Here is a 15,893-nt window from a genome sequence, read left to right as displayed (position 1 = left end):
TGAGGCATGACGTATGTAAATTATTGAGAGCCGCGCCCGAATGTAAGCGTTTCATCGATGTTCACTGGAGGCTGAATCACCTTTCAGCATTTTTATACTGTATTCAGCAGTTCCGCTCGCAATTTCTTCACGCGTGGCATGGCAATCTGAAGACCAAACGAGTGCGTGTCAGCGCTGGTCTCAATTCATCCCGCTCTCCAATGTAATGGCATTTCCGCGGTGCGAGGGCGATGTATAGCTCCTCAATGGGCTGAAGGTGGAGTTACTGCGCATCACAATCTCTGACTTCATTCCTTGGATGACAATAGTAGCAGCAGTATCGGACTTAGAACTGTACAATTTACGCAATTGTCCCACATTTTTAAATGAAATGTCTCCGGGAAGGGCACATGCAAGACGCTTGAAACACACGTACCCGATACGTAAAATTACGGTTCATTCGCTACAAAAGAAATTGCCGTTAAAACAATCGGCATACATGTTAAAGTTATGATATAATCAAGAATGCGTAAAGAAATTTGGCTGTGTCAACGAATCAGAAGAAAGGCTAAGAACATCTAATAAATATCTTGTTGACATGACTGAAATCCGCATGATATCTCTGTCATCATTTTCAGCCTGTGTTATGTTCACTGACGGAAGAAAGCAGGACCTGCGATCTCCAATACTCGTCCTGCCCCACCCTATTCCAACAGGCGCTTACAAATATCCTAATTTCATCACCCCACCTAGCCTTCTGCCGTCCTCAAATGCACTTACCTACTACAGGCACCCGTTCCGTAACCCTAGTGATCTACCGATTATCTAAGCTACGCAATACATGACCGGCCTAGCTTTGCTTCATTTTCTCTTAATGTCAATTGGAACATCGTCTATGACCGTTTGCTCTCTTATCCACACGGCTTTCACCCTGTGTCTCAAAATTACGCCTAGCATTCTTCGGTCCATCGCTCCTTGCGCGGTCCTTAACTTGTTTTCGAGCTTCTTTGTAAGTCTCCAAGTTTCTTCCCCTTATGCTAGCACTGGTAGAATGCACTGATTGAATATTTTTTTGAATTATAATGCTAAGCTTCCTTTGAGAATCTGACCATGTATGTCGTATGCACTCAAGCTTATTTTATCATTCTCTAAATTTCATTCTCATGATCAGGGTCGCCTGTGAGTAATTAACCTTGGTATGGGTACTCCTTGAAAGACTCTAGAGGCTGACTGGCGATGTTGAACTTTTGTTCCGTTGCCCGACTATCGATCACAATCTTGGTCTTCTGCAAATTGATCTTCAACCCCCCTCTTACACTCTCTCTGGTAAAGCCCTCAATAATTGTGTAACTTGTCCCCAATGTTGCTGAACAGGATAATGTCATCTGCAAACCGAAGGTTGCTGAGATATTCCCGGTTGATACTCGCTACTATACATTCCCAGTTTAAAAACTTCAATACTTCTTCGACGCACGTACGGAATTGCATTGTATTGATTGTGCTTTCTTGTCTGGCCCCTTGCGTTTCAGGTATCTTTCTACTTTTCTTGTGGAGAGTAGAGGTGGTTATGGAATCTCTGTAGACAACTTTCAAGTTTTTTATGTGAGCCTCCTTTATTGCTTGATTACTTAATGGCTCTGTGACTGCGGACAGTTCTACCAAATTATTTCCTTTTCGTAATTTATAAAAGCCGTATAGAGAGGCTGATTGTAGTCTGCTGATTCCCTGATTATCTGGTTGATGACATGGATGTGATCCACTGTACAGTTTCCCTTGCTGAAACCAGCCTGTTTCCTTGACTGACTGAAGTCCAGCGTTCAGGTTATTTTTTGGGGGAAATTATCTTGTTGAATATTTTCTACACTACTAGAAGTAAGCAAAAGTACCTACAATTTTTTTTTATTCTTTACCGTCTTTCTTGTGGTTTACCATATTGTTGTCATTCTTCCCATTCTCTGGTAACATTCAAGTCGATAGAGTGTACGTATAAAGGGTCGTGCCTTTTTGAAGCATTATGTCGGCTCTACCTTTGAATAATTTGAATGTTATTCCAAATTCACCGCTTTTCCCAATTTTATGTCTTGCAAGGCGCCTCTAGCTTCATCGCTAGTTTCAGAAGGACCCTCGGTAGTCTCTTTATTACTACTTCGAATCGGGGTATCATGGGTGCTCTGGCTCATGTACAGGTCAGTACAGAATTCTTCCGCTGTTTTTACTCTATGTACAATACCCTGCTGGTCATTCAGACCTAGGTTAGTCCAATGCCAATTTTTCTTCTGTCTGATTTCATGGGGCCTCCATTTTTTACTGCTTCTTCGGTCTTTCTTACGTTATAATTTCGAATATCCTATATTTTCACTTTCTTGATTAGTTTTGACAGTTCCGTGAATTCTATCTGATTTCTTGAATTCGATACATTAGTTCTTCCTCATTTCTTTATTATGTTCTTTGTTACTTTGGACAGCTTACCTGCTGTTTGCCTTGGTGCTGTACCTTCCACTTCAATTTCTGCTTATGAAGCCGGCCTTTCTACGGTTTCATTCGTTGCATCTATGTCTTCATCTTTCTATTCTAAAACTGTATATTTGTTTGCAAGTACCAGTCTTGATTGGTTTGCTTTTACCCTCAGCTCCTGTATGCTGGCCTGTTTCTTCTTGACCACTTTTACTCTTTTTCTTTTCATATTGAGCTAAATCCTAAACCCTACTAACCTAAGATCACTGCACTTTACTATAACACTTCTGCCACCTGCATAATGGTTCAATCGGGAGAAAGTATGAAATATATTTTTGTTGTTTTCACATTAGAGATTTTTCAGGTCCATTTTCTGTTTCTACGCTTCCTTTAGAAGGTGTTCGTTTTTCAGAGCTTATTGTTTTCCCCAAATTCTACCAATATCTCTCAAGCGTTCGTAGAATTGATTCCATAGCTACCAACCGCTCGTTCACGGCCTGCATTTCTCCCACTTTTGCATTAAAGTCACCCGTGACTACAGTACACTGAGTTTGCACTTTTCTTATCGCTAATTCAATATCTTCATAAACCTGTTCTTTGTCATCATTATCTTGGCTAGAAGTTGGAGCGTAGGCTTGTAATAGCTTTATTATATACCTCTCATTTAGCTTTAGTACGTCCACTGCTACCTTCTCATTGCTTTAAATTCGTCAATATTGCCCGCTATGTCCTTATAGATTTGGAATGCTACCCCATATTGCTTCTTATCTGGGAGTCTTCTATAGCACAGTATGGGCCCGTTATTGAGCACTGTATAAGCCTCACCAGTTCCTCTACCCTCACTAAGGCCAATGAAATCCCAGAGAATAGCTGAGAGATCCGGCTAGACTCGCTAAACTCTTGTCAAAGTGCTAATAGAACCTAAGCTTTATCTCCATGGCCAGATTTGTGTAAAACTGCGTCCACAAAATCTCATTTGGCCTGCTTTTACCCTAACTGCGTCTATGTTGGTCTATTTCTTCTTGACCGATTTCACAAACTATAATTGGTCAGAAATAGTTAACAGCCCACGTCATGCCTGTTCAGTTTGGCGGCAGATTTCTAAATAAGAGACACGGGAATGCGCCTTGAAAAGCCAACGTCCTTGGTACGCCCAGCTCAAGCGTGTTGAATAGGAGCCACCGCCAAACTCGTTTGCAGATTTGAGGCTTGTGTTGACTGAGAGAGGAAGAGTGTACGCCGACGCGTCCGCGCGGCAACTACCACGGGGGGCTTAAATGTTGAGTGAAATGCTGTATAAATTGTTGTAAAAACTATGATTTCACCAAAGAACAGCCTCTTTATCGAAGATCTCGCATTTGCTGTGAGCAGTAGATGGTGAAACAAAGCTGTGTGGATAGATACTGCACACAGAATCCGCCTATACGCCATAATGACTGGCTAGGCATTGCTACTAGAGCAAAAGGGAGGGTTGAGGACCACCCAGCCGAAAACCGCATACAAAACGGAATGAGCAGCGTTCGAAAGTCACAAAGCTCCATGGCCGGTAGAGCGGTACAACGGTACCTGGCAAACCACGAGGAATCCCCGAGAGCAAGCACAGTAATTAAGGGCTCCGAGGAGAGAAGCGAGAAGAGAGAGAGTCAGCGCATCAGCAAAGCTTTACTGCTTGATCAACGAAGCTGGAAAGTGTCCGGTGCCTATTTGGACGCGGTTATACCATCATCAAAGAAGCTTCGAGTAAAAGCCGTTTTTTCGAAAAACACTTCCACACAATGTCGATTGAGCAGACCTCGATAGATGAGAACTAGGTTTGGGTACCTAAACCCAGATAAACCTGGCACCGTCATGGCAGAATGGAATGACCCGCAAAAGCAGCAGCGACGCTGACAGTTCGGCGTCAGACAAACACCTTGCCGATATTGACGTAGAGGAAAGCAAAATGCCAAAATTGTCAAGGAAGGATTGTCCCAAGGCAACAAATGCACCGAACTTTAGTTAGAAATGGAACATTGTCGTGCCCTGAAGATTCAGCTGGAAATCTCCATTCTAAAAAGCGGCGCTGCCGCGCGTGTGCGAATTCATATTGGCGACTTTACACACGAGAGCGTTCATATGAGAGTGAGGCTATACATGATAGTCTTTGAGGGATCATTCAAGAAATTTTGATAAGATGGTGAAGCTCACAGTATGGATTAAGGCAGACGTTAGCTGGCACCATATGAGTTTGCAAAAGGAACACATGAGGCCGTCGTGCTTGCGCTAGTGTCCGAACGGGTGACGCATCTGACGACGCGTGCTCACAGGCGAGCAACATCGGTACTAGGCCACGAGAAACTCAGCCGTGCTCGATGAACTAAAACTTTTCTAGTTGAAATACCACAGATGGTCTTCTTAGGGTGGTCTTAGCCTTGCTTAGTAACTCAGGGGACCAATCGCAATGCATGCTCACTGACCTAGAGAGGCAAAGCAGAAGGGTGGCTTTAAAATTATTCTGCAGAAAACTAATGTTTAACAGTCTCGGAGGAGAACAGCAGTTTACGATAGGTAGTGAGGCACTGGAAGTGGTAAGGGAATACATCTACTAGGGACACGTAGTGACTGCGGATCCGGATCATGAGAGTGGGCTGGGGTGCGTTTGGCAGGCATTCTCAGGTCATGAACAGCAGGTTGCAATTATCCCTCTAGAGAAAAGTTTATAACAGCTGTGTCTTACCAGTACTCACGTACGGGGCGGAAACCTGGAAGCTCACGAAAAGGGTTCTACTTAAATTGAGGATGACGCAACACGCCATGGAAAGAACAATGATAGGTGTAACGTTAAGGGATAAGAAAAGAGCTGATTGGGTGAGGGAACAAACGCGAGTTAATGATATCTTGGTTGAAATCAAAAAGAGAAATGGGCATGGGCAGGACACGTAATGAGGAGGGAAGATAACCGATGGTCATTAAGAATTACGGAATGGATTCCAAGGGAAGGGAAGCCTAGCAAAGGGCGGCAGAAAGTTAGGTGGGCGGATGAGATTAAGACGTTTGCAGATAAACATGGCCACAATTAGTACATAACCGGGGTAGTTGGAGAAGTATGGGAGAGGCCTTTGCCCTGCAGTGGGCGTAGTCAAGATGATGATGATGATGATGATGATGATGATGGTCGTGTTAGGGCGAAGTTATCCCCTCCTCTACCCCCAATGATTTTCTCGTAATCTGTGGGCAAAAATTTCAACCGAGCCCGGAGGTATTGCAATACCAGGGCTTCCTGCGGTGAAGTAGGCGCAAGTGTTCAAGCACTCCGCCCAAGACAATATTGTTACTTGAGGATAAAAGAAGAGAAAGAATAAAAAGATCGCGAGACGCTCGCTGGGGCCGGCGTGTTGTTGGTTGTCAGTTATCCTGACCCCACTGACGTTGCTTGTATAAATATGTACATACTTTGCAAATATATTCTATCTATACTCCTAACATCCCTGAGCCAACGTTTCGGCAATTGGACTTGTCTTCTTCAAGGCGGCGTATGCTTTCCTCGCCACAGTGTATCTAGGTGGGGTTCTTCCAAAGGGGAGAAGGTGTAAGGCGGGAGAGTGCGGGAACGAGCGAACGTGTGTTAGCGTGTGGAATTAAGAGTAAAGGAATTTTGTGCACAAGGCCAAGGCCAGGGTCAACCCCCCCCCCCCGGTCTGTCAACGCACGCGTGTCAAGGACGTGTCAAAGACGTCTGATGCGCCGGCTGAAAAAAGAAGAGGAAAGGAAAGGGGAAAAAGGAGGGGTACGCCAAGAAATCAAACAAAGTGTTGTTGCCTACAGCTTGAATTTTGCATAGTGAATAGATTCTAAAGTTCCCTATGAAATGTTTATGCCTATTGGTTGCAATGTCTTGAACTTATGGATAAGGTATGATTCTCTGAATTTTCTTTCTCGTTGAGAACGGAAATTTTACTGTAAGATGTAGAGTTTACGTTCATCAACGTTATAACCTGGTTGGTTGAAATGCTCGGCGACGGCTTTCGGAAGCTTTTTAGCTGTGTCCGCGCGATGTTTGTTTAATCTGACGTGCATTGATTGTCCTGTTTCACCGATATATTGTTTCTTACAAAAGAAACATTCAAGCATATAAATCACATTCGAACTTGTACAAGTGAACCTAGATTTGACTTCATCTGTATAACTATTTGCGGTGCTTTTGATTTTAATGTCACTGCGAAGGTGCCTGCAGGTTTTGCACCTAGGGCGACAACATGCTTTTATTACGGGGGAATGCTGTTGGCTGACTATTGCGTGCACTAACATGTCTTTAAAATTCCTGTTTCGGCGATATGTAACCCTAGGTACATCCGGGAATGCTTTTCGCAGACGCTCGTTACTTGATAATATTGGGTGGTATTTTATTAGGATGTTGTTTATGTTTGGGAGTGCATTAGAATATTTTGCCATAAAGGCCGGCGGTGTGTCAGATACTAGTTTGGGCTGTCTCTTCGCCAATTCTGACCGGCTCTCCAATCTTGACGCGGCATCATAAGATCGAGAGCAAGTTGTGGATAGTTGCTTTCTTCTAGCGTTGTTTTAAGGTCGTTTAGGTGGTGGACATAATCGTGGTCTTCGCTGCAGATTCTTCTTGTACGTTTCACTTGTCCGACAAAAATTCTTTGCTTGAAATGTCGCGGGTGATGACTGCTGTAGTCTAAATATTGCTGGAAGCCTACAGATAGCCAGCCATATTTAGACTACAACAGTCATCTCCCGGGACTTTGCAAGCTAGGAATTTTTTTGACGTAGACTTACAGCATGAGGTCACGGAAAACCTGTGGTTGACGTGATTGCCAGTACAGGCGTGTGTGTCACGGTTCCTCGTAGAATGTGGCGCCAGCTGAGTAGGCTGTCTCTAGCTTCAGCACTGGGCAGCGGCGATGGCAAACCTGGCGTTTCTGCTGTTGTCTGCATGCAATGCAGAAGGCGCCTCGCTGATAGTCTGCGCTCTGACAAATATACTTGCTCACACAGTCGGCCTGATTTCGATAAGTAGTTGTGAAAGCTTTCATACTCGCGTCCGGTAAAAGGAACCGTGTCAGAGCAGTCTATAGAGTCAGGACCCAAAAGAGACAAAAGGGAAGAAAAGACAGGAAACTTAGCCAGTGTAACCGCTGGCTACCCTGTGCTGGGGAAAGGGATAAAGGGAATAAATGGTGAAAGAAAAGCAGAAAAAGAAATAAAGTCGGAAGAATTAACACAATAACGCGATGCTACGCACTACAACTTTTATGTTTGGTCGCACAATTCAAAACCTCTTACGCACTTGTGCATAGTATTTAATCCCTTGGGTACCCTAATATTAGCCTTATTATTGTTTAATCGCCTTAATATTGCTAACGCTTTATTAAACAGTGTGAACTAGTGTCCTAGAAAAGTTTCCTTTGGCTCAAGTTTCAGATAGGCCTAGGCAGCTGTCGCTTACCGTTGACATAAAATTCGATCCCGAAAATCGATTTTGAGCCTCAAGATTTGCCATCCCAAAAGGTTGCATAGGTTATCGCACTGCCTACACCCACAGCAGCCCACCATTGTATGCGACTCGCAATTGTACCAGCACAAAGGAAGCAAATGCACTGCTAGCGCAAAGAGGGTGTGAGGAATGCAGTCGCACCATTTCCGTATGTTGAATACAGGCGATTCGTGTCAGGCTCACACTGCACAGTAGCTGATCGGTTTTGGGGACTATGGGCTCAGGCATGTGAGTGGCATAATGTGTTTCTACAGTGCAATGGAATTGGCTTGTTTTTTGTGTGAGCGCTGGCAAAGCTATGAAAACATTGAACGATTGCTGTTTATGTGTGGAGTGTCGTTTTTCTGCCGCAACCCCGAAGAAACTATCAAGCAATCACGCCTGTTGTAAGGCCTACTGTTTTTAGTTCAAGACGCGCACAAACTACTGAAACCACCGACAGCCACCTATAACTTCTGTCACGAACGGTGTACTTTTCCACAAATGTTTATTCTATTTTTTTCTTAATGGTTAGCACACTTGATTTTTTTTCATTTTCTATTAATTATGTACATCTTTCACGCGGTGCACGTTTGCTGCCTATACAATGTATGTACGGATATTGCATACCCCTATATGCTTTTAAATTTTTGCATTATTTACTGTATTTGAAGTAGCCGCTATTGAAGTACACTTTCACGTCATTTTCAATCTTTGTTGCGTTTATGGGTATTTTTATGTGTTCTTGCTTTTTAAGAGCTCTAGAATGACGCCTCTTCCGAAATTGAAAACTCTTTTCTCATACTGACCCAACTCTCCTCTTTAAAGATTCGGCGTTTGCCGGTATTCGAAATATATAAGGAAGTAAAAAAGCTACACTGTGATATTCTTGAATTTCCATTTGTATCTTTCTAAGTAATGCATTGCCATGAATGAACCGTTCTTTCAATAGTGCCTAGTGAAATGCAGACAGCTATGGTTTATCTTTCAAAGCGTTGAATCTTCTCTTTTTTCTCAGGGAAGACAGGGTTGACTTCAAAGTGACTGAGGTGAATGGGCTAACGACTGTCGATATCAAGACTATAGAACCCAGTAAGATATCATTAAATTTACTGCTGTTTTGCTTTTTCAATTGCAAATAAGAATAGTGATGAAACATATGTGCGGTGTGAAATGTCTCGCGGAGTCTTTCTATAAGACATTTAAATATTAAGCGCGCACTCACAATATTTAAGATCACCGCAGGGGCGTCTGCGTCAGCAGGCGTTTGGTGTGTTGCGACACCACGTACCCGAGCACACGAGGGTTGGACCCTCCCGCGTGTAGCCGCGCGCGGCTTAGCCGTGTCTGGGGAAAGGGGGATCCTGGGGGTTGAGCTGATGCTGGGTGTTTGGACCTTTAAGGCCCCCCGGCGGAGTTAACACACCCCTTTGGCCTCTGCTTCACATAGACGGCACCCCCGGACTGACCCACCCGGGGGAAATCGGTAGTTGCCTTTTCCTGTCTCTCTCTCCCTCCAGCCTTCGTCTTTCTCTTACTTTTTCATCTTTCCTGTCTTCTCCTAGCTTCCGTTTACTTCCAATTTTTCCAGGCAGCGAGGGTTAACCTTGTGTGAATAGCCAACCTAGGTTATCTCATATTTGGTTATAGTAATAACGTACAGCTGGCGTTTACAGGACCTCTTTTTACAGTACCTGTAGCGTCCCCCTGTAGGGCTCCACGGTGGGTGGCTGGCGTTATTGCCGAAAATTAAGTTCTCCTATGGCAAATTCCTTGTCACCCCTCCTTGATCGCCCTCAGAAAAGAGGGCGCACCGAAGATGTATTCAAGTTCTTTGGTCGTGAAACACCCAACTTCCCACGATTTCACGTGATTCACTCCGAAAAGTCAGACACACAAGTACGCACAATCTCCCCATTTCTAGTTTGAAGTCTTTAACTGAGGCTCTTGGTCAAGGTTACAAGGCAACAAGGATGGCAAGTGGAGATCTCCTCTTGGACCTCCAGAATCTGAAACAATTTGAAAAGCTACCCAGCCTCGTGTCATTTGGGGACGTTCAAGTGACAGTGACTCCGCACCGCACTATGAACACTACCCGCGGCGTTGTCTCAGACGATGATTTGCTTCAGCTAACAGACGCAGAGCTCTTGGAGGGCTTTAGTGAGCAAAATATTGTCAATGTGAAAAGAATAAAGATGAGGCGCGACGGTAAAGAGATTGCGACCGAACACATAATACTCACCTTCAATTCAAGTGTCCTGCCCGAGTCAATCGAGGCCGGGTACATCAAGCTCCGTGTCAGGCCGTACGTGCCAAATCCACTGCGATGTTTCAAATGCCAGCGCTTCGGCCACAGTTCGCAGAGCTGCCGCGGCCGCCAAACATGTGCAAAATGCAGTGCCCACGAACACACACCTGAAGCTTGTGAGAATGCTCTCCACTGTGTAAACTGTGATGGGGAGCACGCCGCGTACTCGCGTGCGTGCCCATCCTGGAAAAAAGAAAATTGTAACAGGTAAAGTAAAGGAAAATATAAGTTTCAAGGAGGCATGCAGGCGGGTATCGTACCTGCCCAAGAAAACCTTTGCCGAAGTGGCGCGTCAGGGGGCAGCGCCACAACGGTCTCCGGCAACTTTCCGACCCACAGGCAGTGAGTCGGCAGTTACGCCATCTGCCCCCGCGGCGGTTGCAGCTAGCGCTGCTCCGTCGACCCAGAATGAGGGACCATCGACTCCGAAGGTGGCCGCCGCCGAGGCTGTCCGAACCTCCCCGGCCCCTTCCAGCGCTGGCAACAGCCGGCGCAGCCAAATCCCGCAGGGTGCCCCATCGACCTCTGGGCTGGTGGGCGCAGGGGTCTTGCCCTCCAAGGCAGGACTCTCTCTTGTAACTTCTCGCTCGCAAGAGCACGTGTCCGGCGCCTCACAAGAGGCAATGGACACAACACCTATCCTCAAGGCGCACCAAGCGCCTAAGGAGCGGCGAGGCTCCCTCGAACGCTTCAAAAAGGGCAGAACTCCCGTTACAGGGCCTCGAAAGAGCTCTGTAACCTAAGACATCACCACCGTTTCCGTAAACACAGCACCAATTTTTTCTTTAATATGGATACACAAATAATTCAATGGAATGTCAGAGGTCTTCTTAGGAATCTCGATGATCTACAAGAACTCATCTACCAACACAATCCAAAAGTGCTGTGTTTACAGGAAACACACTTAAAATCCAAACACACAAACTTTCTCCGACAGTACATAACGTTTCGTAAAGATCGCGATGATGCTGTCGCATCATCGGGCGGTGTCGCCATTGTTATCCATAAGAGCATTGCGTGTCAACTTTTCCCCCTACAAACGCCTCTCGAAGCAGTGGCGGTTCAAGCTGTTCTCCTAAACAAACTCATCACCATTAGCTCTCTTTACATACCCCCACATCACAAATTAACGAAACAAGAATTTCAGTCCTATATAGATCAATTGCCAGAACCTTATGTTGTTCTCGGCGATTTCAATGCGCACTGCTCCCTGTGGGGCGACTCTCGTACAGACGCGCGAGGTCGTCTCGTTGAACAGTTCCTTTTCTCTTCTGGTGCTTGTCTTCTGAATAAGAAGGAAGCGACACACTATTCTCTCGCAAACAAAACATTTTCTTCAAGAGATCTTAGCCTAGTCTCCCCGTCACTACTGTCTGAACTCGAATGGGAAGTAAACGACAATCCTTACGGAAGCGACCACTTCCCTATACTACTAAGAACATATAAAGAACACGAATGTCTACCACAGGCTCCCAGGTGGAAAATCGATACAGCCGACTGGGAGAAATTCCGAACTCTCACCAGGATCTCATCGGATGGCATGCCCTCTTTAGAAATTGATGCTGCCGTTCAGTATTTTACAGCCTTCATTATAGATGCCGCGTCTAAATGTATATCTGAAGTAAGTGGTTTCGCATGCAAACGGCGCGTCCCGTGGTGGAACGACGAGTGTAGGACCGCCCGTAAGAATCAAAACAAAGCGTGGGGGTTGCTACGCGCCTCTCCCACTGCGGAGAATCTTATTAACTTTAAAAAAGCAAAATCTGAAGGTAGGAGAACGCGCCGACAGGCCAGAAGAGAGAGCTGGCAGAAGTTTTTATCGGGTATCAACTCTTATACTGAGGAGGGGAAAGTCTGGAACAGGGTTAACAGGATAAAAGGACGACGAACTTATTCACTCCCTCTAGTAAATACACAGGGCGGTACACTGAAACATCAGGCCGACTCACTTGGGGAGCACTTTGAGAGTGTATCAAGCTCAAAACATTATTCGCAATCCTTCCTAAAATATAAACAAATAGAAGAATGCAAGCCACTCGTCAATAAATGCCGACAGAATGAACCGTACAATTGCCCTTTTAGTGCTGCCGAGTTGAAAGCTGCCTTGAGCGCATGCAAGAGCTCTGCACCGGGATCCGATAGAATCATGTATGAAATGCTCAAAAACTTACACAATGACACGCAAGTAACACTACTTACACTTTTCAACCCTATCTGGGACGCAGGGTACCTTCCAACGGCATGGAAAGAAGCCATTGTGGTCCCTGTTTTGAAAGAAGGGAAAGACCCTTCTTCAGTGTCAAGTTACCGCCCGATAGCCCTCACAAGCTGCATGTGTAAGGTATTTGAAAAAATGATAAATCGGCGACTCATCTATTTTCTTGAACAAAACAAAATGCTTGATCCCTTTCAGTGTGGCTTCCGAGAAGGGCGCTGCACAACCGACCATCTTGTACGTATTGAAGGACATATTCGTGACGCGCTTGTACACAAACAGTTCTTCGTATCGATATTCCTCGATATGGAGAAGGCGTACGATACGACCTGGCGCTACGGAATCTTGAGAGATTTGTCAGAAATGAGCATTCATGGTAATATGCTAAACGTAATAAAAAGCTACTTGTCCAGTCGTACCTTCCGGGTGAAAGTCGGCAATGTGCTGTTACGTCCTTTTACACAAGAAACTGGTGTACCCCAGGGAGGCGTGCTCAGTTGCACACTTTTTATTGTTAAAATGACAACGCTTCGTGCGTCCTTACCACCAGCCATATTGTATTCCGTCTATGTGGACGACATTCAAATAGGTTTGAAATCCTGTAATCTCGCAGTATGCGAGAGACAGGTACAGCATGGCTTGAACAAGGTGTCAGGGTGGGCAGAGAAAAATGGTTTTAAAATCAATCCTCAAAAAAGTTCTTGTGTGCTGTTTACAAGGAAGAGAGACCTAGTTCCGGATCCTTGCTTACAAATGTGTGGACAACAGATTCCTGTAAACAAAGAGCACAAATTTCTAGGTATTATACTCGACAATAGACTCACTTTCGTCCCACACATTAAACAACTCAAAAAAAGTGTCTGAAAACAATGAACCTAATGAAACTTCTATCCCAGACTACGTGGGGTAGTGACAGGAAGTGCCTAATGAATCTGTATAAGAGCCTCATCCGGTCACGATTAGATTATGGTGCCGTGGTATATAACTCTGCCGCCCCAAGCGCGCTAAAGATGCTAGACCCGGTTCACCATCTAGGCATCCGTTTAGCCACGGGCGCTTTCAGAACAAACCCAATTGAAAGCTTATATGCCGAATCGAATGAATGGTCTCTCCACCTACAGAGATCATACAACAGCTTTACATATTTCCTTAAAGTACGCTCTAATCCTGAACATCCATGTTTTGATACCGTTACCGATATGACGTGGGCTACACTTTTCAGCAACCGTCCCTTCATAAGACAGCCTTTTTCGCTGCGTGTGAAGGAGCTTAGCAATGAAATGCATGTCCCACTCCTCGAGCATCGCTTAATGCACACAATCAAGCTCTTACCTCCTTGGGAGTGGAAGGTGATACAATGTGACATATCCTTTATAAAAGTTACAAAGCACGCTCCTGAGGCCGAAATCAGAATGCATTTCCTAGAACTCCAGCACAAGCATTCCTGTGCAGAGTACAGACGCTTCGAAGTCAAATGCCGGGGTATCCTATGCAGCCGTCGGCCCATCCTTCTCGGAATCCGACGTACTGCATCCGGAAACAAGCATATTTACGGCTGATGCCTACGCATTACTCTCTGCTGTGAAGCATATAAGAAAATCAAAACTTCCAAAAGCAGCGATCTATACAGACTCCCTAAGCGTCCTGAAGGCCTTGATGTCAGTCTATACACACAAAAATCCAGTACTTAGTGAACTCTACACCGTCTTGTGTAAAGCGTACATATCTAACCAGCGTATCATTATATGCTGGGTGCCTGGCCACAGGAGCATTGAGGGTAACGTTCTGGCGGACGAGATGGCCACGTCAATCGCATCGCAAACTGTTAACCCTACCGCTGCGGTGCCTGTCACAGATCTGAGGCCTTTCTTGCGAAGGAGATTGCGGGACCACTGGCAACGCATGTGGGACGCGGAAACGAATAATAAGCTCCACCTGATAAAACCACAGTTAGCATTCTGGCCCTCTACTACAAAATCGCGCCGAACAGATGTCCTATTCTGTTCGGCGCGATGAAACATTTTTCCTTAGCTTACAGACAGCACATCCCTCTTCATCCAGTAATGTTCCTCGGCCCAGAACCGCTTTTTAACACAGACACAGTCCTAGGTTTTCTGAGAGATGTGGTCCTACATGATATTAGCCCCATGCACTCCTAGCGCTTCCTCTCTTTAGAGGATGCCGCTGGGATAGTTGTACGGTATAGCACATGCCTCCAGACCCTTGCGTTTCAAGGGCTCTAAGGAGGCAGTAGTGCTCTAGCATTTATTATAATCTGATATATTTTACCTATTGTATCATTCTTTTTAAATGCATCGAAATGTTCATAGTACAGGTCATATGTCACCGCCATAATTTTGTTACACAGATTTTACGCACTGTAGAGCGTATATTTTAAGGCCCCTTTACAGCCACGTCACACCAATTTCATAGTAATCATAGTTACAATGCACACCCACTACCACAGACATGGCGCTCTTTGGCCATTCCTGGCCCCTGCGCCATAAAGCCCCATACATCATCACAATATTTAAGAATTTTCATACTTTGTTGATCACTGAAGCCAATGGCATGAAGCTTGCAGTTGTATTGAATAGCACAGAATATATGTGAATTTGCTTTATTTGGCTAACTTCTAAAACTTAAAAACAATGCATCATTTATTAACTAACTGTAAAATCCATATTGAAGAGCGCCGTGTATAATAATAGTACCACTCAATGCAGTTCATTTTCGTGTAGTGATAGATTCGGTCAAGGAGGAGGAATAAACTTTATTTGTGCACAGCAGATTTGAGACTTCGCTCAATTGAATTTTTTATCACCTGATAAACCTCTGCCAAATAAAACAGGACGTAAATTGACAATACTGCACCACAGGGATAATATTTGCAACAGAGTTTGAAAAGTACGATGCCTGCTTCACTATCTCGCAGCAAGCCTAACACACAAAAGAAGACTTCAAGGACGATGCAAAAACAAGACGCCTCACCCCTCCCCCATTTTCTGGTTGTGCGTAGGTGAAAACATCAGTCGGGCGGAATCTAGTGCTCTCATCTCCCACCAGATGAGTGGTACAATGTTATAAGGAAAACAAGGTTTAAAAATGTCTTCTGCTCGCCCCATGTTGTGACGCAAATTTCGGAAATACAAATTGCTTGCGCCATGATGGTGTCAGAAATCTTGACTCCTGAGCGAACATTTCGACAAAGGAATTGTTCCTTTGAGAGGAAAACGTGAGGTTACAGCTATTAATTTCTGCAGAGGGTTCTAAGCAGCGGCGACGTTGAAATTTACCAATGCGCTAAACGACGTAGAGCAAATGCCAAAAAATTTGCGGAAAACAAAGCAACAATCTAAGTGATGTTGATCATTCTATGGAATCGTTGACCTGGAAATCATACCTTCAAGTCAAACTTTATCTACCTTTCCGCATTGAGGCCTGGAAGTGTCTGAAAGATT

At 44.9% G+C, this 15,893-nt stretch overlaps 2 protein-coding genes across 4 annotated transcripts in view; both read left to right on the top strand.

The window, feature by feature from the left end:
- Positions 1 to 15,893, top strand: part of LOC142591036 (uncharacterized) — a 256,522-nt gene that overhangs the window by 122,456 nt on the left and 118,173 nt on the right. The window lies entirely within an intron of this gene.
- Positions 1 to 15,893, top strand: part of LOC142591035 (uncharacterized) — a 77,203-nt gene that overhangs the window by 49,909 nt on the left and 11,401 nt on the right. The window lies entirely within an intron of this gene.

This window comes from Dermacentor variabilis, chromosome 8, assembly GCF_050947875.1.
Source record: "Dermacentor variabilis isolate Ectoservices chromosome 8, ASM5094787v1, whole genome shotgun sequence".
Taxonomy (NCBI): Eukaryota; Metazoa; Arthropoda; class Arachnida; order Ixodida; family Ixodidae; genus Dermacentor; species Dermacentor variabilis.
This window is presented reverse-complemented; position numbering and strand designations above follow the sequence as displayed.